Here is a 27,847-nt window from a genome sequence, read left to right on the forward strand (position 1 = left end):
TTAATTGCAGTGCTATTTACCTTGCTATTTAAACAGCATCTAGGTTTTTTTTCCCAATGCATGTAAATTATTCCTGCTTAGTGTTCCAGTACACTATGTTTATATGCTTTAATTGTCAAAATTATAAAATCAGATTTAATATTTGCATAAAAATATGAAATATGAATATTTACAGGCCATTGCAATTACTTAGCATATTTGCAGACTTCAAATGAAAATATATTTGCTTGTCTATAATAATAGCTGAAGGAATCCTATACTATGACATACAGAGGTTTTTCAGGATTTTTATTTCTAATGTTATATATACATATTGTATAAAATGCAACATTTGAGTAAATTTAATGTTGCTGTCTTGATATATATGATTTTTTTTTTAAAGAAGAATTATATCAAACTCTGTTAGGTAAAAATTCTACTTTACTTGAATGTATTTAATGATGTTTATATAATTAGTGTTCACTGTATATTTTCTTACACTTGAAGTAAAACATGGTGTTACAGTGCACTGGTGTAAGAACACACTAATAGTGCAAACAATGTTTAACAGAGAATCACTTTTAAAAAGGGAGCCATTTTTACATCATTTGAATGGATTAGAGAAATATGTTTCCAAGACTCATTGAAGATTTAGAAATCACAGGGGGTTTTTTTGTTTTTTTTTTTGTAGAGGTGGTTCTCTAGTGAGACAAATAATCCTAAAAAGCAAATAACAGCTTACAAAATTAATCAGCATAGATGAAAATTAGACATTGGCAGTCATCAGATGATTTGCATCCTAACCTAATGAGTGGTTGAACATCTGTACTGGAAAAATTATATTTCATATTTCAACCTAGTTTAGATTTTCTTACCTTTAGCAGGACAAGATGGTTTTGGTTTTTAGTTTGTTCTATTTTTCTGCAGTATTTGAATGCATGAAGCTGTATGGTAGTGAGTTTATGCATATGTCTTTAAAAAATTTAAAAAGTGAATGTGTGTCTACCTAACATTTTAGGGCAAAGTTATCCGACTTTCACTTTAACACTTGATCTCAAAGATCAACTTCTCTTTTTTTGTTTTCGGAAGAAGGTGATACAGTCATTTAGCAGTAGAGCTTCATGACTTGATATTCAACATGGATGCAGGATATTATTATATATGTACCTATATAAATTTTGAATTGTGTCTACATGGAGTCACTGAATGACCATATAGAAAGCTGAATGACCAACTTACAAACCAGTTTTTTTTTTTTAATTATTGTTAACCTGATGGAAATAACTGAATGCTTTTGCATCCCAAAGCAAGAAAGAATTTCATTTTGATACTATTTTAACTTGTACTTTGACTTAAGACATTTCCAGTATTCCAGGTTTAGAATTGTCAAAACAAAAAGCTCTACATCTAAAATCTGCATGACTAATGACAACCAAATTGTTTAATTATGGTCTTTTGTGTAGTCTGCCTTCAAAGGCACTATGTGAGGCACTCCCTATTCCATTGCTGAGATTGTCTTGCCTATTTAAATTGTTATATTGACACTAACAGAATTTTAGCTTATTGAAATGTCTAGTATTAGAATTCCAGTTTTAAGTATTGGCAATTAAAATTATGTTACTCATGAACGATATCAAATAATTTTGCAATAATTTTCTTAGTTTGGCAAAAAAAGACTCAATCCTTTGGATGTTTGTTTGGAAAGTAATTTTTTAAAAAAAATTTTCCACTGCAAAATGCAAACTTTACAAATGCATTTATTTACTTCAACAGGATATTCTTTTCTTAAGTGGGTTTGCAATAAGTACATTTCTGAGGTTAAACAAAAATAGAGACAAAGGTTAAAGTAAAATAAGCTAATTCCAGTATACCTTAAAAATGGAAAACAAGAATTGCTACAGGTAGATATTTACAGAAAGTATTTTATAAGTGTTTTTACATAACATTATATTTTAGAACACTTTTTTTTTCAGTCCATAGAAATAAGTTTTATGTTTTGTAGCACATGTGAAAATGTTGGTAAACTGAATTAAAATATCAATTCTTCTCTACCATTTTGTTGATTTTTTTCATTGAAATTTTCAATTTCCTTCATACAATATTAATTGAAACAGCATATTCAGTGATGTGCTAGGAAATCTCTTATTCCTTTGTGGGAACAAAGGTGAAACAGTTTTCCTTTCCCATTTCTGATGTAGACTTGTATGCTTTGTTCTATTAATTTTCCTTTTATAGTTGCGGCTCTTTTCTTTAGCTTTCTTCAATCCATCTTCTACTACTAATTTGTCACTCAGTATGACAATTTAGGTTCTACACAATGACTCACCGTCTCTGATGGTAGAAATGTTAGCAGATGACTATGGCATCATGTTCTTCATAAACTACCTTTAAAAAGAATCATATACTTGTCCATTAATTACCAGCTGTTTAGGATTTGGAAAACACTTCCTAATTCTTTTGCCATCTTTACATCTGATGAAATTTCTGGTTCAGAAGTTTCCTGTGACTCTGGGACCTATATTACTTCTTAGACACTGAGAATAGTTTTCTAACAGTAGTCTTTGCAAAGTTGTGAAGTTTCTTTCTATGCAGAAAATTGAAGATTTTATATTTTTTTCTTTTATAGATAGTAGTTTTTTCAATTTAAAAGTAATCTTTTTGTGTGTCATGATAAAATTGCTGATAAATCCCAGTCTCAATTCTCATGTGGATGAGTATGTGACTCTTTTGATGGCTTAGCCAGGCAAATCAATTAAGAAAATCAGTTCTTTAGTCATAAAACTAATTTGAAGAAAACCATCTCATGAAACTTATTTGGTGTGTAGATAAAAGATTAATATAAATCTCCTTGCATAACATTATGTTGTGCATAACATTATGTTATAGTTTCTCTAATGGGCATTGTTGAGGTGAAATACCTCAGAGATTAAGAAATTGAACTCTGGAAACAGTCAGATATTTTCTAATGCTATCCATCATTTAACTGAGTGACTATGGAAAGATTCTTAGCTTTTTGAACTTCACTTATTTGTAAAATTGAATTGTTTAATCATTCATTCAGTCATTCAATAAATACCTACTGATTGTGTAGTGTGGCAGGCAGAGGCACTTACATTCTTGATGAGGAAACAAATGACAAATAAGTAAATTACAGAAAAGTAAGCTAAGATGGAATAAGAAATGACCTGAAGAAAATACACCAGGTCATGTGATCAAGAATTACTTGGAAAAGATATTTTGGATAGTCAGGGATGACTTCTCTCAGGAGGTGACCATTCAGCTAAGATGGACAAAAATTGATATCTATCCCATTAGATCTTGGGACAAGAGACAGGCTAATGAATGATACATATAATCTTTGCCCAGGTTCAGAATTAAGTGAGAGACAGATGTCCATAGATGGAGATAGAAATGACAGTGAAAGTGAAAGTATGAAAGTGTTAGTTGCTTAGTTTTTTCTGACTCTGTGCAACCCCATGAACTCTTCTGAGAGCCCACCAGGCTCTTCTGCCCATGAGATTCTCCAGGCAAGAATACAGGAGTGGGTTGCCATTCCCTTCTCCAGGTGATCTTCCTGACCCAGGAATCGAACCCAGGTTTCTTGCATTGTAAGCAGATCATTTACTGTATGAGCTACCAAGGAAACCCTAGAAATGACAGCTTTATTGAAAAACTAAACTTTTAATGGAGGGTAGGGTTTTTGGTTTGCAGCAAAAGAAGCCAAAATGCTTCTGAATTCAACTTACTCCCCCAAACTGTAGACTTTCCCAAACAGAAACAAAATCACTTCTCCTGAATTAACTTAGGATCTTTAACATATGAGATATGCTTTCTTACAAGTAGAATATCCCTTCCACACCTCCTGAAAAGGACAGCTTAATATACCTAAGTCTAATTCCTTCTGTACAATTCACCAACCAAATGTTGCTTCTCTTCCTCTGTGAAAGAGTGTGAAAAGCAGCAAAGAGAGATCTGGAAGGCTTTTCCAATAAAAGGTGTTTACACCTAGAAGGAAATTTTAGGATCTGGGAATCTAGATGTTGCCAGAATCAAGATAGTGAAAATTATAAAGAATGTATAACTGAAAATGGGAATAATATCCTTATCAATTTTATAGTTGTTGGGAAGATTGAATGCATTAATGCTTATAAACTGCTTAGAACAGTGTCTAGAATTCAAGAAACCCTAAGTGTATCACCATTAGTATTGATAATATATGCAGAAGCAGAACACTATTTTTTAAGGTAGTTTTCTTATCAGAATCAGTAGATAGAGCAGGATTGTCAAGATGAGCAAAGAAAGCTTTCTTTTAGCTCAGTGGAATTGGTCTTACCAAGAGTCCCAGGTTTCTCTGTACCAGAACAATTGCACTCAAGGATTTACATTTCTCTGGGGCAAGAGCCTGTTATGTCAGAATAAAATGCTGAGGAAGAAAGAAGCAAACTGGTCTTGAGAGTTTCACTGATAGACAATTGCCTTGATGGATTCATTGTCTTTTGTTCAGCATTTTGTAGTGGTCTTAGAATAGATTTTAGGTCTCCATAATCAGGAATGACCTAGGGCTAATCTGGTTTCCTGAGTCACTCAGGCTTGAAAACCACTCATTAGGTCTTTTCTTGTCCTAGTCTAGGTCTGATTGTTAACAGAGTTTATTTCCAAGTAATTATTGCCATGTCCCATGGTCATTCCTTTTGTCAATTCATCTTAGAATATACCAAATTACCATTACGTTATTAGATTTTGACCTTTATTCTAACATATTTCAGTCAGCTAATCAAATTTAAATATTTGAGCAAGTCTGATTCTCATCCGAAAAGACTGTGCTATAAGCCATTTGGATTTGAAAGGAACTGTTCATTAGCATTATTAAACAGATGAGAGTGTTAAAGGCTTATGACAATCCTGGTATTCCTCATACCTGATCTGAGAAATAACTATTTGTTGTTAAGAAAGGTTATAAAAATGTTAACAAGTTATAAGAGGCATATTTGTGAGACATTTTGACTCTTTTGGTTTCTCCTTTAAACTACAATTTCTTGAAGTTGTTCAAAGAGATTATATTTTATTTTATAATTTATGAAGTATTTAAAAACAAATTTTTATTAAATAGACCGCAAAATGCTCAAAGCAAATTGTTTCTTGTGGGTAAGATTTTCATATTTATAGCTATTCAAAGAAAGTTCATAATGAGTCATGAAAAAGTAGTAAAATCTCTAAGTGCCATTGTCTACAAGGCAGCAAAACAGAAGTCGGCCTTAATTAAACTCTACATAATCATGGAGCATTAGAAGATTCTTGGAATTTTGTATATGAATCAGGCCCTTGATCAGTTAGAAGAAAATCACAATAGACTCCTAATTACAAAAGCAACAGTATGATGGCTTTAATTCATTTAAAATTGGACTTTCTAAGACTTGATTAAAAATAAACTGCATTAGGAGGAAGCCAAGAAAAAACTACCAGAAAATCACCTTATAATTGAATCATAGTAAGAATCACACTTTATAATTCTTTTGTGCTTTATTCCGTCTAAAATATTTTTCTTTTGATCTATATAGTTCAGATTTACACGGTTCAAATTATCCTGTTTTTCTGATGAGAAAACTGAGCCTCAAAGACATTAAATCACCTGACTAATGTTCCTCTATTAGTAGGAGGAGAACAAGATACCTAGGCCCACACCTATTTCATTTAATACTGACTTAGATAATTTCATTTAACATTTGAGACCCACTATAAAACCTGACATTGCAGGAGTTAAAAACTGCTCTCTTATTTTGATTTTTCCACAATCCTGCCATCTGTTCGCCTAATTCTGAATACTCAAAGATGAATACTAAGGGGAGTTATCACTTGGCATATGCTTTAGATGTTGGAAACTCCCCAGTTCTATTTCTCTCCTTTTCTAGGGTATGTACCACCATTATCCCTTTAATTAAATTATTTAAACAATGATCCTAGCTAGAATTTAAAAAGGAATTTGACCTTTCCTAAACTCTATTGCCCTTTTCGAGCTTGGACTCTTACAAAATTATTCTAATTTATTTGGCCTTTAGTAAGCCAGACAACAGAGAAAGATAACCATGCACAGTAGGAACATCAGGATGTCTGTCTGAAGATTTTTATTTACCAATGATAATAAAGCCAGGAGTTCTCATGACTAACACTAAATATTTTATTTTTGCTATGCTTTTTCTTCTTTCCATATTATAAAGGATTTTAAGCATATGATACAGTTCTCTTTTAAAATGAGCATTTCTCCTTTTGTTTATTTTAGAAAAATCACCTAAGTGAAGTTTATTCTGCTTTACTGCCCATTGTTAAAGGCACATAGTATTTTCCTCATTGTTTCTTAGAGCGTATTTGGAAATGGTTACTAGATGCATTAAGGAGCTCTTTTGAACTCTAAGAACTCTCAAAATCTTTGGTACCTCCTAGTGGTTCCAATATGAAAAAGTATCTTTATTTGCATGACCCTCTTGATATTTCATGCCCCAGCACATCTTTAATATCTCAAGTTTTCCAAAGAGCTCTCCATTTTCCAGGAATTCTTTTATGCTGTTGTTTACTGTTACAATATGGCCTAGTTTGTTCATTACTTCCTGCATCCACTCTAGGATTATCCCTCCCATACTGATCCTGACTTGCTTTGGCCAATGGGATGTTAGCAAATGAGATACAAACAGAGGCTTGGGAAGGGCTTATGTTTTGGGGTTTACTCTGTCATGTTGCTCTTTGGAACTCTCATATTAGTGCTGGAAGAAGCCTGGTTAAGCCTATTGGAGAATGAGCATGTGGCATAGATATAAGCCATTTCCAGCTGAGGCTCCTCTAGACCAACCAGACCATCAATCATCAGATGTGTGAGTGAGATCTTCCCGGATTATCCGGCTTCCTCAAAATCATGACAAAATAGTAAATGTTTATTGTTTTTGGCTACTAAGTTGCAAGATTGTTTGTTATACACATACATAGGCCCCCACACACGACATCAGCTGATATATAACTAAAATCAAACTCTTAGCCTCTAAATTTTTTATATACTTCTCTGGCTTTCTAGTTTTTTCCTACTAACTCTCTTCTCTTCTCTTTCATCATGTCCTATCATTCATTTCTTTTACCCAGTCAAAAATTGGGAAATAGTTCAGAGAATATAAAAATAAAAATGGAAGTCCCTATTTTCAGAAAGTCAGTCCAATAAAATTCTCTTCCATGTTATTTTCACCAGTAACAATATCCATGATACTTACACACACAGTATTTCTTCAAATACATAATCACTCAGTAGCCTGTGCATTCAAGTTGTATTGTTCTTAGATTTCTTTGAACAAACATAATTTTCCACCAAATAGAAGAGAAACATAGAATATGGCAGAGAAACTGAATAGTTTCATAAGAGAAGATGGTTCATATCCCGTTACCCTGGCAACAGTCACTGGGAATGCCAGGGCTCCCCACACATCCTGTTGCCCTGACAACAGGTCAGGCAGGGCATGGGAAGGCCCAGTTCACTCTTCTAGGCCTTTTCCTTGCAACCACAAAGAAAAAGGAGAAAGGGATTTTGCATCTTGTTCTTCCCTACCAGAATATTTCTTCTATTATTTAAATCATTCCAGTATAAGATTATCTTTCCAGATATAGGAGAGGGTAAGAAAATAGTGACCTGAATTTTTATATTCATAATCTCTGAAACATTTGCTTATTTCTGACTGAGCTAAAAATGATAGGAAAAAAAGGAGAGGGAGGGAATAAAGCAGTAGAGGTAGTAAATTGTGGAAACCAGATCAGTAGTGTACCAATAATACAGCAGCCAAGAGCTGATTTGAAGTCTGTGTCACTTAGCTACATCGGTTAGGCTTAACTAGTTTTTAAGGAGTTCATCTGAGAAAGTCAAATCTGTGAAATGGTTGCTTATTTGGTTCCTGTATTTTGTGAACAGGCAGTGCGTAGCCAAAACCATAAAATGACATTCTGTTATAAATTTTTTTGCCCAATTAATTTTCAGTTCTGTACAACTTTTCCCCTTTTTTATTCTTATTCAATTTTTATTATCTTTCATCACTTATCTTTTTTTATGATATAGAGTTGATAAGAAAGCAAGCTGATTGAATGCTTATTTTACTTCCCTCTCTCTTTGTTACTTAAGTAATTGGCTTGATTATGTAAAAGAAATGCACTTTATTTTGACGGCTGGAAGTTATTTTGTCTTTATAAGTTTTAGTTGTGTGTAAACTAATTGTCTGTTTAAAACTGACAAAAACATTTGTTGTTGTTGTTTAATTGCTAAGTCGTGTTTGACTCTTTTGCGACTCCATGGACTATAGCCCACCAGGTTCCTCTGTCCATGAGATTTTCCAGACAAGAATACTAGAGTGGGTTGCCATTTCCTGCTCTAGGGGATCTTCCCAACAAGGGGTTGAACCTGTGTCTCTTGCACAAGCAGGTGGATTTTTTACCACTGAGCTACCAGGGAAGCCTATGATAAGTAACATCAGTTATGCTATTACTAATCTCCACCAACTTTCCCATGAGTTAAAATCTTAGTTGATTCCTTTAATTTTAAAAGTAAAATAACAGAATACCTAGAATTTCTAGTAGCAAGCTTAAAATTCTATAAAGCAGAAATCTTGAACTTCTGTAAACCAGAGTCTTATTGTTAAAAAGAAGAGAAGCTAAATCTTTCACTCAAAAAATAGGAAAAGGGATTTGTGGAGAAAAGACTAAATTAAATAGAGTGAAAAAGGAACTATAGGCTGTAAAGAGGAGGTATCTTTGGGAGACTGTAGCTAAGTTAAAGCTGAATTTCTGAAAGACCAGGTGAGAAAACTGAAGCCTAATCAGAATATCACTAAAATCCATGAAAAAACACTCAAGACTACGTGAAACTAGATAAGATGACCCATCTAGGTACTCTAATTGTATTTCATGCATTATTACTGGGGGCTTCCCTTGTGGCTCAGATGGATTTTCTGCCTTCCTGGTAACCCTTCCAACTTCCCAAGAGGTAACATGATAGGAGAGGTAGTATCCATTTGCCATTTGTTTAATATTGTATTCTCAGTACATTAGAATAGTACATTATGTAAAGTAAGAACTTAAAAACTGTTTCACAATAACAAAAACCAATAGTTAGGCAATGTATAACAACAACTTCAGCTAGTAAAGCTGTATTGTTTAGAAGCAACATTAATTCAGGCTGGAAGGTCAAGGTTTGATGGATTGGTAGAGATTATTGCAGATGAGATTACATGACAAACAAAACCAAAACCAAAAGATAAGCCTTATAATACAGAACTTAGAATCTCAGAGGGTGGTCATATTGTGGCTGTTCAGTCTCTCAGTCATGTCTGACTCTTTGTGACCTCATGGACTGCAGCAGGCCAGGCTTCCCTGTCCTTCACTCTCTCCCGGAGTTTGCTCAAACTAAAATCTCTTCAGTTGGTGAAGCCCTCTGACAATCTCATCCTTTGTTGTCCCCTTCTCCTCCTGATTTCAATCTTTCCCAGCATCAGGATCTTTTCTAATAAGTTGGCTCTTTGCATCAGGGGACCAAAGTATTGGAGCTTCAACTTCAGCTTCAATTCTTCCAATAAATATTCAGCATTGATTTCCTATAGGATTATTGGTTTGATCTCCTGCAGTCCAAGGGATTTTCAAGAGTCTTCTCCAACACCACAGTTCAAAAAGTCAGTTCTTCGATGCTCAGTCTTCTTTATGGTCCAACTCTCACATCTGTAGATGACTACTGGAAAAATCCTAGCTTTGACTGTATGGACCTTTGTTGGCAACGTAATGTCTGCTTTTTAGTATGCTGTCTAGGTTGATCATAGCTTTTCTTCCAAGGAGCAAGCGTCTTTTAATTTCATGGCTGCAGTCACCATATGCAGTGATTTTGGAGCCCAAGAAAATAGTCTCTCACTGTTTCCATTGTTTCCCCATTTATTTGCCATGGAGTGATGGGACTAGATGCCATGATTTTTTTTTTTTTTAATGTTGAGTTTTAAGCCAGCTTTTTCACTCTCCTCTTTCACTTTCATCAAGAGGCTCTTTAGTTAATCTTTGTTTTCTGCCCTAAGGGTGATGTCATCTGCATATCTGAGTTTATTGGTATTTCTCCCTACAATCTTGATTATAGCTTGTGCTTTATCCAGCCTGGCTTTTCGCATAATGTACTCCGAATATAAGTTAAATAAGCAGGATGACAATATACAGCCTTGACGTACTCCTTTCCCAATTTGGAACCAGTCCATTATTCCATATCCAGTTCTAATTGTTGCTTCTTGACCTGCATACAGGTTTCTCAGGAGTAAGTAAGGTAGTCTGGTATTCTCATCTCTTTAAGAATTTTCCACAGTTTGTTGTGATCCATGCAGTCAAAAAGGCTCTAATGTAGTCAATGAAGCAGAAGTAGTTGTTCTGATATTTCCTTGTTTTTTCTATGACCCAACAAATGTTGGCAATTTGATCTCTACTTCCTCTGCTTTTTCTAAATCCAGCTTGAACATCTGGAAATTCTCGGTTCACATACTCTTGAAGCCTAGCTTGAAGAATTTGGAGCATTACTTCGCTAGCGTGTGAAGTGGGTGCTGTTGTGCGGTAGTTTGAACATTCTTTGGCATTGCCTTTCTTTGGAACTGGAATTAAAACTGACCTTTTCCAGTCATGTGGCCATTGCTGAATTTTCCAAATTTGCTGCATATTGAGTGCAGCTCTTTAACCACTTCATCTTTTAGCATTTGAAATAGCCGCCTGGAATTCCATCACTTCCACTAGCTTTGTTCATAGTGATGCTTCCTAAGGCCCACTTGACTTTGCACTCTGGGATGTCTGGCTCTAGGTGAGTGATTACACCATCGTGGTTATCTGGGTCCTTAGGGCCTTTTTGTATAGTTCTTCTGTTTATTCTTGCCACCTCTTTTTCATATCTTCTGCTTCAGTTACATCCATACTGTTTCTGCCCTTTATTGTGCCCCTCTTTGCATGCAGTGTTCCCTTGGTATCTCTAATTATCTTGAAGAGATCTCTAGTCTTTCCCATTCTGTTGTTTCCCTCTATTTCTTTGTATTTATCACTTGGGAAGGCTTTCTTATCTCTCCTTGCTATTCTTTGAAACCCTGCATTCAGATGGATATATCTTTCCTTTTCTCCTTTGCCTTTCATTTCTCTTCTTTTCTCAACGATTTGTAAGGCCTCTTCAGACAACCATTTTGCCTCTTTGCACTTCTTTTTCTTGGGGATGATTTTGATCAGCACCTACTGTTCAGTGTTGTGATCCTCCATCCATAGTTCTTCAGGCACTCTATCAGATCTAATGGCTTGAATCTATTGTCACTTCCACTGTATAATCATAAGGGATTTGATTTAGGTCACACCTGAATGGCCTAGTGGTTTTACCTACTTTCGTCAATTTAAGTCTGAATTTGGCAATAAGGAATTCATGATCTGAGCCTCTAGAGGGGCCACTATCAGCTCTCAGTCTTGTTTTTGCTGACCATATAGAGCTTCTCCATCTTCCGCTGCAAATAATATAATCAATCTGATTTCGATATTGACCATCTGGGTGATGTCCATGTGTATAATCGTCTCTTGTGTTGTTGGAAGAGAGTATTTTCCATGACCAGTACGTTCTCTTGGTAAAACTCTGCTAGCCTCTGCTCTGCTTCATTTTGTACTCCAAGGCCAAATTTGCTTGTTACTTTAGTTATGTCTCAACTTCCTGCCTTTTCATTCCAGTCCTCTATGATGGAAAGGACATCTATTTTTGGTGTTAGTTCTAGAAGATCTTGTAAGTCTTCATAGAACTGTTCAGCTTCTTCTACATTAGTGGTTGGGGTATAGACTTGGATTAAATGATTGCCTTGGAAACAATCAGGGATCATTTTGTCATTTTTGAGATTGCACCCACGTACTGAATTTCAGACTCTTTTGTTGACTATGAGGGCTACTCCGTTTCTTCTAAGGGATTCTTGCCCACGGTACTAGATATAATGGTCATCTGAATTAAATTCTCCCATTCTGGTCCATTTTAGTTCACTGATTTCTAAATGTCATTGTTCACTCTTGCCATGGTAATTAGACCACTTCTGAATTACCTTGATTCATGGACCTAACATTCCAGATTCCTGTGCAATATTGTTCTTTACAGCTTCGGACTTTACTTTCACCACCTGACCCAGCCACAACTGGGCATTGTTTCCACCTTGGCTCAGGCTCTTCATTCCTTCTTGATCTATTTCTCTGGTCTTCTCCAGTAGCATATTGGGCACCTGCCCGCCTGGGGAATTCATCTTTCAGTGTCATATCTTTTTGTCTTTTCATACTGTTCATGGGATTCTCAAGGCAAGAATGCCGAAGTGGTTTGCCATTCCCTTCTCCAGTGGACCATGTTTGGTTAGAACTTTCCACTATGATCCGTCCATCCTGGGTGACCCTACACAGCATGGCTCATAGTTTCATTGAGTTAGGCAAGGCTGTAGTCCATATGGTCCAGTTTGGCTAGTTTTCCACGATTGTGGTTTTCATACTGTCTTCCCTCTGATGGATGAGTATAAGAGGCTTGTGCAAGCTTCCTGATGGGGGGCACTGACTGTAGGGAGAACTGGGTCCTGCATCTTGCTATGGTGGACATGCTCAGTAAATGTTTAATCCGTTTTTCTGCTGATGGGTGGGGCTGTGTTCACGCCCTGTAATTTGGCCTGAGGCCACACTATGGTCTTGTTTCCCTGGACTGTTGGAGTCAGTGCTCCTGACCCAGCAGCAGGCCACTGTAGACCCACGCTTCCACCAGACCTTTGAAACAGACTCTTGTGCCCTTCAAGAGTCTGTTTCCCCAGTCCTATGGGAGTTCTGTAATCAATTCCCACTGGCCTTCAAAGTCAAATTTCTGCTAAGATGGTGGAGTAGAAGGACGTGTGCTCATCTTCTGCAAGAACACCAAAATTGCAGCTAGCTGCAGAACAACCATCAGCAGGTTATTAAAGATGGTAGGAGGGGCAAAATTGTGTTTAGAATCAAACTTCATACTCACCAGAGATGCTGGGAGGGCACAAACAGACGCTTGTGCACCCTGGGCCCCAGGAAAAGGAGTACTGACCCCCATAAGAGACTGAGCCAGATCTGCCTTTGAGTGTTTGTGTGTCTCCTGCAGAGGCATGGGTTAGCAGTGGCCTGCCACAGGGACAGGGGCTCTGGCTGCAGCAGACCTGGGAGGTGCAGCATGTGGCATAGTCCTCTTGGAGGAGGTTGCCATCAGCCCCACCATAAAGCCAACCCACAGACTGTAGATGACCCACAAACTGAAGAAATACCAAAGAAGTTCTCACACTGTTGTAAAAGTTCTAGGACTCACAATAGATCTCCCAACCTTTGCAGGGATCCAGCAAAGGGACTGAGACCCCCCAGGGAATTTGACTTTGAGGGCCAGTGAGATGGTCATGAGGGATAAAATAATGCAGTTAAAGTGCCCATACCCTGTGTCTGGCACAAAATAAGCATCTGCAATTGTAAATCACCTTTGTGGCACAACTATGTATGAGACAGTGTGTTTGTTTTTGCCCATTCCTCTGCCAAATATAGATTGAGATAAAAGTTAACCCTAAGAACTGTATGATGGGTAGAGGCAGAGCAGATTAGATATTGAGTGAGCTTCCCACTCCAAAATTCTGATTTCCTAAGTTCTATACAACTCATATCCTTGGAAAACTCAAATTTCTGTTTCATTATGTAGTTGAACTGTTGGGATTATACTGAGAATATCTTTCAGTGATTAATGAATGTTCTGAGTTGACATGGCCCCGTGGCCCAGAGAATTCTTGGCGAGTGAAGACTACTGTGTATCCCATGAGAGTTAGTTTCCTGCTAGAATTTCCAAACTAATGAGTCAGACAAAAGGTGATAAGCTAACCGAATTTGGAGGAGATCAGCTTAAATACTTTATATTGGCTTCTGGGCTGTAGCTGTTTGTCTGCTACTGAGTTGAAGAAGACAAACTAATCCTCTTTGCATAGTTCCTCAAAGAGAAACTTTGCAAAAGAAGTCTTAAAATGTCACAATTTGACTGAGCAATTTTAACAGTACTTGAGGTTTATTTTTACCAGACATTCAAGTCCAAGGTGTATGACAAGGCTTCAACTAAAGTCATAATTTTCAAGCTGTCATTTAATATTTGTGTTCTCTGACTTCATGCTGTCATGTGAATCATATTTCAATTCAGGATAAATATTTACAAAATGTGTATCAAAAGATGCCTCTGAGAGCAAACCCTTCTACCATTAATGGAGTCATGAATTAAAGAAAGATCATATATACTTAATGAGTGAGAATGTTCCAAAATGAAATTCACAACCAAAATAGTAGTATATAGTTTAAGGAATTAAACTATAACTGGCATTAGTCCCCAAATGACTTTATTATATATTCTTTCCCTCTGTTTTACCTAAGGTATTATAACAAATTTTTGATTTGTTACCAAAATGGTTTTAGTTTTCTAAATAAAAAAATAATTAAATAAAATGCTAAAAATTATTTTGTTTACCATTATTCTAATAGTTCTTTAATTTATATCTGTAATAAATTAGCATAACATCACATTCTCTTATTAGATAAGTTGGTTGATCCATTGATAGTTACAGCACATGAAAAATAAGAAATAACATGGAATTACTTTAGAGCTCTTTGGAATTAGAAACAGGTTGCCAAGTAATCTTAGTTCACTAGAAAGAGGAAATGTTTAAGTTTAGAAATAGGGAATTAAGAAAAAACTCTCCTTGATAAACTCAAATTGTTTTGTTAAGTATATGTCTTATGGGTATCAAAGTAAACACTAATTTACACAGTGTGAATCAAACTATGGTGATCTTAGTCACTGATTAGAACTATCTTAAGAATGAGAGTAAGAAATAAAGTTGTAGCAGAAGTTCATCAGGACTATACTGACATTTGTAATGATATTGAAGTACTATGTAAAGTAGAACTAGTATTATTCAATTTGCCCAATTCAGATGACTTGTTAATAAAATTTAATTATTTCTTCATTCAATGACTATTCATCATTGGGCACACAAAGAGCTCCAGCATCATTCTAGGCACCAGGGATACAATGATAAAAATGATAAACCATACAGTCATGATCTGTACCTACATGGAATTAATTACATTTTGACAGTGAGGATGGATGATAGACAAGCAAACAAAAAACATGCAAAGTAATTTTAATAAAAGCAAATAGAATAAAATGGCAGTGTATCAGGGAGGTTCAAATGTGGCTATTTCAGTAGAGTGCTCATGGAAGGGCTTCCCTGACACTGACTTGTGAAGAGGGTCCTTAGTAAAGTGAGGAGTGAGCTATGCCAAGACCTCTAGGGTCCTAGAGAGAGAGAACTGAGGACACAGTCCCCATGACTGGGTGCATGTGGTGTGTTGAGGAAAAACAAGACCAAGAGGATCTTGGATCACAGTGGGTGAGGAAAAGAGAGGAAGAATTGTGTGTGGAGAGAAAGGGAGAAACCAGATCATCTAAAATCTAACAGGTCATGATAATAAATTAGGATTTTATTCTGAGCCTGGTAGAGAGACTTTGGAGCTTTGAAGCAGTGGAGTGGAGTGGAGTGTCTGACTTAGGTTTTAAGAAGACTTCTCTGGTCATTTTGTGGAAGCTAACACTGAAGAGGGGGAAGGCAGGGAAGAACAAGATTAGAAATAGGATATGTTAAGAGGTTATGGCAGTTGTTCAGTTGGTAGCTTTGGTAACACTGATACTTATAGAATTGGTAAGAAATATTCAGATTTAGGACATGTTTAAGATTCAAGCTGGTAGGACTCACAGCGATTTGGATTGGGAATGTAAGGTTTGAAAAGAATGAGATATAATGCTTTATTTTGTATGTGATTCTGATCAACTGGGTCTGTGGTCCCTTGTCTGAAATCCTTGGACCCAAATGTGACTGAATTTATACCTTTTCAGATTTTAAAATGGTAATAAGATACCTATTCCAAAAATTACTGAATATTCCCAGTGGAATCCAGGGTACCTGCCAATGAATACTTCTGCAACAAAACATGTAAATATTCACTTAATAAAGACAAAAATCATCTGTGTTAAGTTCAGATTTTGCTGCCACATAAGTTCAGGTCAGATCAGATTTTACTGCCAAATGAAAATGTCTGGTTTTAGGATTTTCATAGCTATGGATAAGAGATTATTATTAACCTGTTCTAGCCTTGACTAGATGGACCTTTGTTGGCAAAGTAATGTCTCTGCTTTTAAATACGCTATCTAGGTTGGTCATAACCTTCCTTCCAAGGAGTAAGCGTCTTTTAATTTCATGGCTGCGATCACCATCAGCAGTGATTGCCCTCAGCCACCCCAATAATTAAAGGTTGGGAAAGGAGACAGTAAAAGGCACCAAGAAGTAGCCATTGTGCCATGGCATCTTGGAAGCCAAGAGAAGACTTTTAAGAAAGTCCGTGTTTTGTCAAACATTGCTGAGGGGTCATGAAGCATGAGCTGTGCCTTGACTATTGGCTTTTGCATTGTAGAGGTCTTTGGCTACTTTGGCAAAACCCTCTTAATGAAGTGAATGGACAAAATTCTAATAGGACTGGGTAGAAGGGAAGATGAGGTAAAGAAGTGGGGGCAGCATGACCAGCTAACTCTTCAAAGAATTTTCTGTAAAGGAGAGCATAAAGGTAGGGTAACAGTTAGTGGGGGCAGTTAAGGGTAAACAAATTTAAAAACTATAGAGATGCTATTAGAGGATTCTGATGGGAATGATGATAGAAATGATTTTGTAGAGAGTGAAAACTCAGTGCAGAGAAAGAGAGAGAGATCTACAGCTCCTTGAGTAAGTGAGAGGTAAGGATTGCTTAAGCTTAGAGACTGGATCGAAGAGCAAGGTTGATCATCCATGGTAACAGGAAGGAAGGCGGAATGTTTGGGAATACTTGCAAGTAGGTAGGTATAAACATGGTGATGGTCCCTTCTGGTTACTTTTATTTCCTCACGAAAATGAAATAAGAGGCTATTTGTAGAGACTGAGAAGGGGAGAAAGGAGTGGAGATTTGAGGAGAACATGTGAAACAATCACCTCAGAAAAAAGGAGTGTGACTAAGGTGGAATTGATGGGCAGTGCTGAGCATCCACTTCAAGGGTATACTTAAAGTGACATCAGTCTACATCCCTGTTTGCTTTTGTTCCTGCTTCTGGAGGGTCAGAACTGTGTTTACAGAGTTAGTATTTGTCAGAAAATGTAAATGCAATGGATGAAGAAGGGGAAACTGGGGTTGAGGGCCTCTTTATGGTTAAAGGTAAGGGGAAACATGAGAGTGTGGGCAGAATGATGGCCAGTGAAGCAGTGGATAAGGTCAGAAGATTGGATGTAGAGACAGAAATAATGAGTTTCTGGAATGAGATGCTAGAATCAGTGACCTTTATCTCTTCTCAAAGACACAAACCGATATAATAAACACATATTATGCATAGACAAGCCTATACAAGAAATACAATTTGTGAAATGAGTCTATGGTAGGTGATTTTATTTTCCCCCTCTTTACAAAAGTCTGCTCTGAGCTCCTTTACATTTTGTTACTAGGCTTTCTCTTCAAAACAGAAGAGGCTGTTAGAAGTGTAACCATTCCTGCAAAGAAAACAAAGCTGTCAGATCTAATTTTAGGATGCTTTTCCTTGACAACAGCCTTTTAAATATTGCTTATACAACAATATAAATTGGCTCCAGAAATTAATGAGAGTGCATTTGGTCAAGGAGGTTCAATTCCTTTTTACACTGGAGCTTTTCACAGTGTCATGAGAACATATAATAGGGTTTTCCCTTCACCTCGCTCCAGTGACTGACGTTTTACTGTTTATGGTGTTCTTGGTGGTAGATGGTGAATTTTAATATATGTATCAGTAAAACAGGCTGAACATGAAATGAAGGACTGCTGTGAAATATGGTTTTAACCATAGGATATGGAGATTGTTTCACTACATAAGGGTTGTTGTTCCTCTTTATATTGATGGTAGCTTAGATAACCTAAATAATTCAGACTTTAAATTTCTGCTTGAGAACCAAATCATGTTGTGAGTCTGTACATGCTAAGCCACTATTTGTCTCTTTTTTTTAATGATTCTATTAGCAAGAGTGAAATTTGCTTGGTTGAAATTTTATAATAAAATAGTCACATATATAAATACACACATATTCACACAAAATAATGATAAGTACTTTGGTATACATGCAACTTCCATTTAGTAACTGTATATAATATTAAGCTGATCAAGTGTAAAGTAAATTCAATGTTGTAGTTTCTTTTGATATTTATTTATTTATTTTTGACCACACCATGCAGCTTGAGGGATCTTAGTTCCCCGACTAGGGATTGAACCTGGTCCCAGTAGTGAAAGCACTGAATCCTACCCACTGGCCTGATTTTTATTATGATGTCATTATATATAGAATTTGGTAGGTCATGACATTAAACAGTTATAAGACTTAAAGGTAAAATCACTTGTGGATAGACTTTGTGTTTACTCTTCCCAGTAAATTTAATCTTCTGTTTTTGTGAAATAAACTAATTTGAGGATAATCATATGTGAGTTCTGTGAATGTCTGAAAAATATTCTTCTAAAATGGTTGCTATATTTTCTGTTTGGCATTTGAGGGTTGATCTTATTTGAAATTTGGTACCAGGTTGCTTACCCCAAAATAATTCTTATAATTCTTAGACCCTTGTTGAGATGTCCCTATAGGTAATGCTGTGCATTTTACTGTTGGAAAATTAAATTTCTTTCTCGAGCTCATGGAGATCTTCCCTCCTGATTTTCCTCCCTTTGAGGACTGGCATGAATATGATCTGAAACTACATGACTCCTGTTTATTTGCCATCAAAGCTGTACTTGAATGTCTAAAAATGCCAGTCGCATGTTTTGGCTGGGTCTTTAGAGAAATGTAAACTTGGCTTTCTTGGTACTAATCCTGTACATTGTATAACACTTTTACTTTCAGAAATTAATTCTCATTTTTATTAAATTATTAAAGTAGTACTGTAAGACAAGGAAACAAGTTTACTTCCCCACCCCTTGATTCTCTACCTGGGTCATCTTCCTGAGACATTGACTTTCATCTTTTAATTCTTCCTTTAAGTTGTTTATAGTTTAAAATACCAATTTTATATAGTTGTTCCTTGATTTATCTATTTTGAACATTATTTGACTTCATGTAGCACTCTTAGACCAAGTTCTAACCACACCCTGCTTGACTTACTCGCCCCTCATTTTTCTACTGCAGTTCTATTACCATTCCAGTGAATCATTATTTGGTGCTTATAGTACATGACTGAATTGTCTTCACTTCCAAGCCAAGAAAGGAAATATGGATATATTTCCTGTAGAAATAGCCCTTTGTTTTTTTCCTGAAATTAGTAACTGTTTCATTTTAATTGCTAGTTTATTGACCTTGATTACTATATACCTGTCACTATTTCTTTCCAGAGTCATCAAAAAAGTTGTAAGACACTCTTCAGTATATTTCCCACATTTCCAAGCACACCATGTGCTTTTTCTGTCCCACTCTTTTCCTTGGAGACATTGCTCTTTGAGTCTTTGTCCCAGCTCCTTCTGGAGCTCTCCATGCCCAAAGCACAGCTCTCCCCTGAGACTTCCCATTGCCTTCATTCTGGGAAATAGCACCAACACCCTCAGGAGTTGGGTCTGTTATTTCCTGGGTCTCATTCTTTCTTGGTTTACTTTCATTTAGGGTATGAGCTTCCTGCAGTAGGGCACTTGAGAAACACACTCTCTTAAAGTACATTCATATATGAAAATATACTTTTCTTTTATTTTGCTACAGCTTGATTGGCTCTGAACCAATAAGTTAAAATAATTTTTTCTCAGAATTTTGAAAGTATTGCTTCATTGTATTTTAACTTTTAGTATTGCTACTAAGAAGTCTGACACCATTTAGCCCTGATATTTTTCTGTGATATTCTGCCCAACCTCCATAAACCAAGACTTTGTTTTTATTCCCTTTTCTTCAGAAATTCCATGATAATAACATCGGTGTGAGAATTTTATAATGGAAAATTGGTTGGTCTTTTCAGTCTGGAAATGGATGCCTTTCAGTTTGGGGAAAATTTCTTCATTTTTTTTTATTTGATTATTTTCTTCTTCTCATTTCCTTCATTTAATCTTTCTTAGATTTATGTTTTTCCTTCTGCATTAAGCCTCAAATTTTCTTATGTTTACTCTCTTCTTGTCCATTTTTGCTTTTTGCTTTTTATTTTTGAGGCAACATCAGTTGATAACAAGTTTCATGTGCACATTATATTTCGACTTCTATATATACTAACAGCATGTTCACCACCACAGTTACTTTGACCATAGAGTCATTTTTACTTTTTTAAAAAAAATTAAAACTTTAATGCTTATCTTTCAATATCTCCGATACTTTGCAAGACCTGATCTCTTCTTATCTTAATGGATTTCTATCTGTAACATTCTGTTTTTAAATATTAATACATTTAATAACACTTCTTATGGCTCTGAAATTCATTTGTGTTGATTAATGTTTTTCTTCTTCTATTTAAATAGATTCCACTGAGTTGCTGTTTTCTGTGTGTTTGTTTCAGTTTCTTTCATGTTAAAGACTCTTCTTAAAGGTCTGGTGATTCTTGACTGTCTGCTTACTTGTAAAAGGGAGACATGACGCTTACTTTATGTGAATGGATACTGTTTGTTGACATGTGGGCTTCATAATAGGATTGTGAAGTGCTCAGGTACTTAGATGATTACAAAATGCCTGTAATCAAAGGTCCTTTCTTTGGAGCTACTTATTTTCTCTATGGAAGATAGTCTAATCACCAGTCTTAAGATGTTAAAACCTTGTTGTCCTTATTCTAGGACCAAGAGTTGGGGTCACATATTTCATTATGTAGTTTAAACTTAGTTTTCTTTTTTACAACATAGAAGCTCACCTCTCTCATCTCTGTGGCTTAATGTCACTAGAAGATAAGCATCTAACTAGATAAACATCTATCTTCCATAGTGATGTGAAGGGGGCAGGTAGTTGCCAGATATTAAGGAGGAAAATGAGGAAAACCCTACTTTCAGTCCTACTCTAATTCTTTGACTTTTGCAATCTGGTGCCTCCAATAGCTGCATCTTTTCATGGTTCTTAGCGTGAAACATTTGTTTATAGCTGATGTTCTTTGCTAAGTTTTCCAGTCTCCTGCTTCCTTTCCAAGTTTCCAAAAAATGAGTTGATTCTTTTGTGTTCTGCTTGTTTTTTCCCACTTACTTTGTAATTATGGGACATTTACAATGTCTTTATGTCTTAACAGTCATGATAGTGGAGTTTTAAGAGTTAGCAATGATAAATGCATGTTCAATTAGCATGATTAAAAAGAAATATATATGTTTGACCGGGTCCGTTTGCTGTTCACCTGAAACTATCACAACAGTGTTAACCAAATACAAAATAAAAAGTTTTTAAAAAGAATTTCATAATTTTAAGATTATTTAGGATAAATTCAGGATAACTATCTTTATGACTCTCCATAAAAATCCAGTTAAATGCCAATTTAATCAAGTTATTCAGTAAACCATTCCCAAACTGGAGGTTAGCATCTGATTTACATTATTAAAGATGAGCATTATCAATAAGATGTCTTACTATGTATGAGAGTATTAACAACTTATGAAGTATGTATATACTTGCTAAAGAAAAATGATAAATTTTCTGTTTAGTAACTAAATCTTACTTAAATGTGTATATGTTCATATTTCACTTTCTAAATATTTCTTATTTCGATGTTTCTAAATAAATGAATCTAAATGGAAGTAATGCTGAAAAAGCAAATTAAATGACACCAAAGAAAAAGCCTTTGAGTTGTATAAATTCCTCTAGGAAATAAACATATAACTCTTCACTTTTGAATATGTACATATTTACCTAATAAGAATCCTAATAAAGAAACGAGTAACATTATTAACCACAGGAAAAAGAGATGCATTAAAGCTTTTCAATATTTGTAAAATTAGTTCAAATTTTCTTTTTCTCTTTAATTCTCTTGAAAACCTGTGAGGTAAGACCATAAGTCCTTTTAACATGTAACGTAACAAAAAGAGGTGATCTTAGAGATGATCTTCTCAAAGAAGTAATCAAATTACACGGGGTTCAGTGCAGGAACAGAAACCATGCTGGCATTTGAAATAGAAGGGGACTCAATATAGGAAATAGATGTTTACAAAATCATAGGAATGTTTGCAGGGGCTGGAAGTCAGGAGGCGGACTGGCAAATTGAAAGTGATTCAGAGGCAGGAAGATACTACAGCTGGGCTTCCATAACTAGTGCTACCCCCCCCCCCCCCCCCCCGCCTCTAGACACCTGCAGAGCCAGTGGCTGGTAATGAAAGATGGAGTCCAGCCAATAGAACTGTCTCCTGGCCTTGTTTGTCAGCCAAAAACTGTGGCAGGAACATCGCTTCTCCTAAGGTTTAAGCATTTAATTATGAAAGAGTAAAAGTCACATTCAATTTGTTGCACAAATGAAATGAGTATCTAAAATACAATAACAGTGTAATTGGCAAGTTTTCTTTTAAGGCTTTTGATCCCAGTGATATTTGGTAATATTGAAATGGAAGATTTTATTTTGATTTTCATTGCACAGAGCACATGGACCTATATTACATGCTGAACATTATACTAGGCCACTTGAGGAATACAGAAGTAAAAGTCTTAGTCTTTAAATGGGTAGATAAAACTAACTTGTATCAGTTGGTGGTACATGATAAAATATGGAAGATAAATATTTTCTTTGTGGATGAGAAAAAGACTGTTGTATGTCAGGAACTATATTTTAATCTTTTTAAATCTTCATACAAAATTTGTAAGTTAAAATTGCCATCCCTAATTTAGAGAGCAGTAAATTGCCACTCAAGAAGTTTAGAGAACTCACCAAATCATGCTTTCATTGGACTGCAGAGTAGGATTTTTTTTTTTTTTTTTTTAAATAAATTTATTTATTTTAGTTGGGGGCTAATTACTTTACAATATTGTAATAGTTTTTGCCATACATTGACATGAATCAGCCATGGGTTTACATGTGTTCCCCTTCCTGGACCCCCCACCCACCTCCCTCCCCATCCCATCCTTCTGGATCATCCCATTGCCCCGGCCCTGAGCCCTTGTCACATGCATCGAACATGGAATGGTGTTCTGTTTCACATATGATAATATACATGTTTCAATGCTATTCTCCCAGAATGTCCCACCCTCACCTTCTCCCTCAGAGTCCATAAAATTGTTCCATGCATCTGTGTCTCTTATTCTGTCTCGCATATAGGGTTATCGTTACCATCTTTCAAATTCCATATATATGCATTAGTATACTGTATTGTTGTTTTTCTTTCTGGCTTACTTCACTCTGTATAATGGGCTCCAGTTTCATCCATCTCAGTAGAACCGATTCAAATGTATTTTTTTTAATGGCTGAGTAATATTCCATTGTGTATATGTACCACAGCTTCCTTATCCATTCGTCTGCTGATGGACATCTAGGTTGCTTCCATGTCCTGGCTATTGTAAACAGTGCTGCGATGAACATTGGGGTACACACGTCTCTTTCAATTCTGGTTTCCTCGGTGTATATGCCCAGCAGTGGGATTGCTGGGTCATATGGCAGTTCTATTCCCAGTTTTTTAAGGAATCTCCACACTGTTCTCCATAGTGGCTGTACTAGTTTGCATTCCCACCAACAGTGTAAGAGGGTTCCCTTTTCTCCACACCCTCTCCAGCATTTATTGCTTGTAGACTTTTGGATAGCAGCCATTCTGACTGGTGTGAAATGATACCTCATTGTGGTTTTGATTTGCATTTCTCTAATAATGAGTGATGTTGAGCATCTTTTCATGTGTTTGTTAGCCATCTGTATGTCTTCTTTGGAGAAATGTCTGTTTAGTTCTTTGGCCCATTTTTTGATTGGGTCGTTTATTTTTCGGGAATTCAGCTGCAGAAGTTGCTTGTATATTTTTGATATTAATTGTTTGTCTGTTGCTTCATTTGCTATTATTTTCTCCCATTCTGAAGGCTGTCTTTTCACCTTGTTTATAGTTTCCTTTGTTGTGCAAAAGCTTTTAATTTTAATTAGGTCCCATTCGTTTATTTTTGCTTTTATTTCCAATATTCTGGGAGGTGGGTCATGGAGGATCCTGCTGTGATTCAGAGTAGGATTTAAATATTAGACTCTTTCTTTTATACCAGTATCCCTCTTGAGATTTAATATGAACCTGGAGGATACGAACATCAACATTTTGTTCAAGCTGGTTTTAGAAAAGACAGAGGAACCAGAGATCAAATTGCCATCTGCTGAATCATCGAAAAAGCAAGAGAGTTCCAGAAAAACATCAATTTCTGTTTTATTGACTATGCCAAAGCCTTTGACTGTGTGGATCACAATAAACTGTGGAAAATTCTGAAAGAGATGGGAATACCAGACCACCTGACCTGCCTCTTGAGAAACCTGTATGCAGGTCAGGAAGCAACAGATAGATCTGGACATGGAATAACAGACGGGTTCCAAATATGAACAGGAGTACATCAAGGCTATATACTGTCACCCTGCTTATTTAACTTATATGCAGAGTACATCATGAGAAATGCTAGGCTGGAGGAAGCACAAGCTGGAATCAATATTGCTGGGAGAAATATCAATAACCTCAGATATGCAGATGACACCACCCTTATGACAGAAAGTGAAGAAGAACTAAAGAATCTCTTGATGAAAGTGAAAGAGAAGAGTGAAAAAGTTGGCTTAAAGCTCAACATTCAGAAAACAAAGATCATGCTACCTGGTCCCATCACTTCATGGGAAATAGATGGGGAAACAGTGGAAACAGTGTTAGGCTTAATTTTTTTGGGCTCCAAAATCACCACAGATGGTGACTGCAGCCATGAAATTAAAAGATGCTTACACCTTGGAAGGAAAGTTATGACCAACTTAGACAGCATATTTAAAAGCAGAGACATTACTTTGCCGACAAAAGTCCGTCTAGTCAAGGCTATGGTTTTTCCAGTGGTCATGTATGGATGTGAGAGTTGGACTATAAAGAAAGCTGAGCACAGAAAAATTGATGCTTTTGAACTGTGGTGTTGGAGAAGACTCTTGAGAGTCCCTTGGGCTGAAAGGAGATCAAACCAGTCAATCCAAAAGGAAATTAGTCTTAAATACTCATTGGAAGGACTGATGCTGAAGCCGAAGCTCCAATTCTTTGGCCACCTGATGCAAATACTGACTCCTTAGAAAATACCCTGATGCTGGGAAAGATTGAAGGCAGGAGAAGGGGATGACAGAGGATGAGATGGTTGGATAGCATCACCGACTTGATGGACATGAGTTTGAGGAAGCTCCAGGAGTTGATGATGGATAAGGTAGCCTGGTGTGCTGCAGTCCATGGCATCACAGAGAGTCAGAAAGGACTGAGAAACTGAACTGAACTGGAAGATATAATTGGATTTGGATGGAGAGAGGAGTAGGTCATAGTTGAGTCAAATCCCACATAGACCATTGTTGAGAAAGGCGGGCTGGATGGTGACTATGGCAACTCAGAGGATACCTGTTGCCTCTTTAGTCAGCAGCCTCTTAGCTCAGCTTCTATTTATTTGCTGTATCACTAGATAGCCTTAGAAATAGCTGAGAAAAGAAAGAGAAGCAAAAGGCACAGGAGGAAAGGAAAGCTATACCCATCTGAATGCAGAGTTCCAGTGAAGAGAAAGGATAAGACATCCTTCCTAACTGAACATTGCAAAGAAATAGTGGAAAACACTTCTTTCAAGAGGAAAGACTTGAGAGCTCTTCAAGAAAATTAGAGATACCAAGGGAATATTGCATGAAAAGATAGGCACAATAAAGGACAGAAATGATATGGACCTAACAGAAGCAGAAGATATGAAGAGGTGGCAAGAATACACAGAAGAAACTACACAAAAAATATCTTTATGACCTGGATAACCATGAAGGTGTGATCACTCACTTAGAGCCAGACATCCTGGAATGTGAACTCAAGTGGACCTTAGGAAGCATCACTATGAACAAAGCTAGTGGAAGTGATGGAATTCCAGCTGAGCTACTTCAAATCCTAAAAGATGATGCTGTGAAAGTGCAGAGTGAACCAGTGGAGTTGGGGATGAAAGAGGGAGTCCTGAGTGGTCAGGTAGAGGACAAAACATCACCTGCCCTAGGAACTGCAGTCAGAGGACCCAGAGGGAAAATTTCTAAAAATCCTGTGTGTGTGGGGATCACACCAGAGTAAAGTCAACATCTAGAAGGAACTGACATAGGAAGTCAGTTGTACCTGCTCTATAAAACTCTGCTATTCCTCCTAATTCCCTTTCTCCTCTGCTCTAGTGACTTAGAGAGTTGGGCAGGAAGGAAACTCTAACCTGAAGTAAGGCTGAGCTTGGGGGTGGGAAGATGAGGCTAGAAAATGCTTCATTTCTAAAAACATATATTTCTCTTTATTACACTGGATGTTGGACATTTTGACTTCTACAGTGAAATTCATCTTGTAACTGAAAGGGACCAGAAAATCTGTGGGAGCTGGCTTTCATCTGATAGTGGAAACAAAGAAATTCACAGGGTGGTTGTGAAGGGACAATGTGGGAAAAGAATAAAAGTTTCCTTACTGATTCTAGCATGTTTCTTCAACATATGTCTGTAAGACATGTGTCTGCAAGTGAAGACTGCGTGTCTTCATTTGAAATCTCTGGGAAAGAGAAAGACAGTTGTTTTGGGGACAGGGAGCAAGCATGGGATGGGAATGTATAGTCAATAAGAGTCCACTGCAGTTGATTTTTAAGATGTACATTTTTATGATGTTAAAACATTTTTCAAAGTTTTAACAATATCATCAAATTAAAGAGCAATATTGTTTTCTGACTACATAACTTTTGAAGTGTGATCATCTGGAATTTGTTCAAATAGTGGTATAAAATGCATTGCAAAAAATCATCTGAAAGGACCTCTTGCTGATTGCAAGTTTGTGTAAGTGAAGGGGGAATTTGTGGACTGCTACTGCTACTGCTAAGTCGCTTCAGTCGTGTCCGACTCTGTGCGACCCCATAGACGGCAGCCCACCAGGCTCCGCCATCCCTGGGATTCTCCAGGCAAGAATACTGGAGTGGGTTGCCATTTCCTTCTCCAGTGCATGAAAGGGAAAAGTGAAAGTGAAGTCACTCAGTCATGTCCGACTCTTAGCGACCCCATGGACCGTAGCCTACCAGGCTCCTCCGTCCATGGGATTTTCCAAGCAAGAGTACTGGAGTGGGGTGCCATTGCCTTCTCCGGGAATTTGTGTAATGTATGGCAAAAAATGCTTTGATTAATTGTTAACATTTTTGCTTTGAGTTCCTGTTAGTGTTTTGTTGTCTTGGACTGTGTAGCTTCTGCAATGATTATGACTGAGGTTAGCACAGAGTAGACGTTTTACACAATAAAGACAGTGTGGTTGAAAAGCCTGCTGGTCCCTTGCCCATTTGCTGTCATGCCAGTAGAACACATGGGCATTGCACAGTCTGACACTCATTGTTAGCCTGGAAATTGTTTGTGTTTCCCCACACAATTAAGTATGTGAGTAACAAAGGCAGCACTAATGACTTTTTGGCATGTGGATATCCCTTGTCACAGAAATCTCTTTGAGAATCAGGCTTTATTTAAAAACATGTTTCACTGGATTAAAACTAAAATTCATTTAGCATTGTTTTGAAGTGTCACAATAAACAGCAGTTTGTGTTTCACAAAAGCGCATGATAGGAAAATCGATTCTCCCCTAAGTGAAACTAATTCACAAGATGAATATTTTTCTTTTGATCCACAGTCT

At 36.6% G+C, this 27,847-nt stretch overlaps 1 protein-coding gene and 1 long non-coding RNA gene across 7 annotated transcripts in view; one reads left to right on the top strand and one right to left on the bottom strand.

Moving 5' to 3' along the window:
- The window catches only part of LOC145542353 (uncharacterized), a 163,140-nt gene extending 155,727 nt beyond the window's left edge, over positions 1-7,413 (bottom strand). Inside the window, exon 1 of the long non-coding RNA XR_014079801.1 lies at positions 7,230-7,413. This is a non-coding gene — a long non-coding RNA (uncharacterized LOC145542353). The remainder of the gene's footprint in view (positions 1-7,229) is intronic.
- The window catches only part of PDE1A (phosphodiesterase 1A), a 479,731-nt gene that overhangs the window by 90,351 nt on the left and 361,533 nt on the right, over positions 1-27,847 (top strand). The window lies entirely within an intron of this gene.

This window comes from Giraffa tippelskirchi, chromosome 3 (assembly GCF_054371585.1).
Source record: "Giraffa tippelskirchi isolate mGirTip1 chromosome 3, T2T-mGirTip1v1.2.pri, whole genome shotgun sequence".
Lineage (NCBI taxonomy): Eukaryota > Metazoa > Chordata > Mammalia > Artiodactyla > Giraffidae > Giraffa > Giraffa tippelskirchi.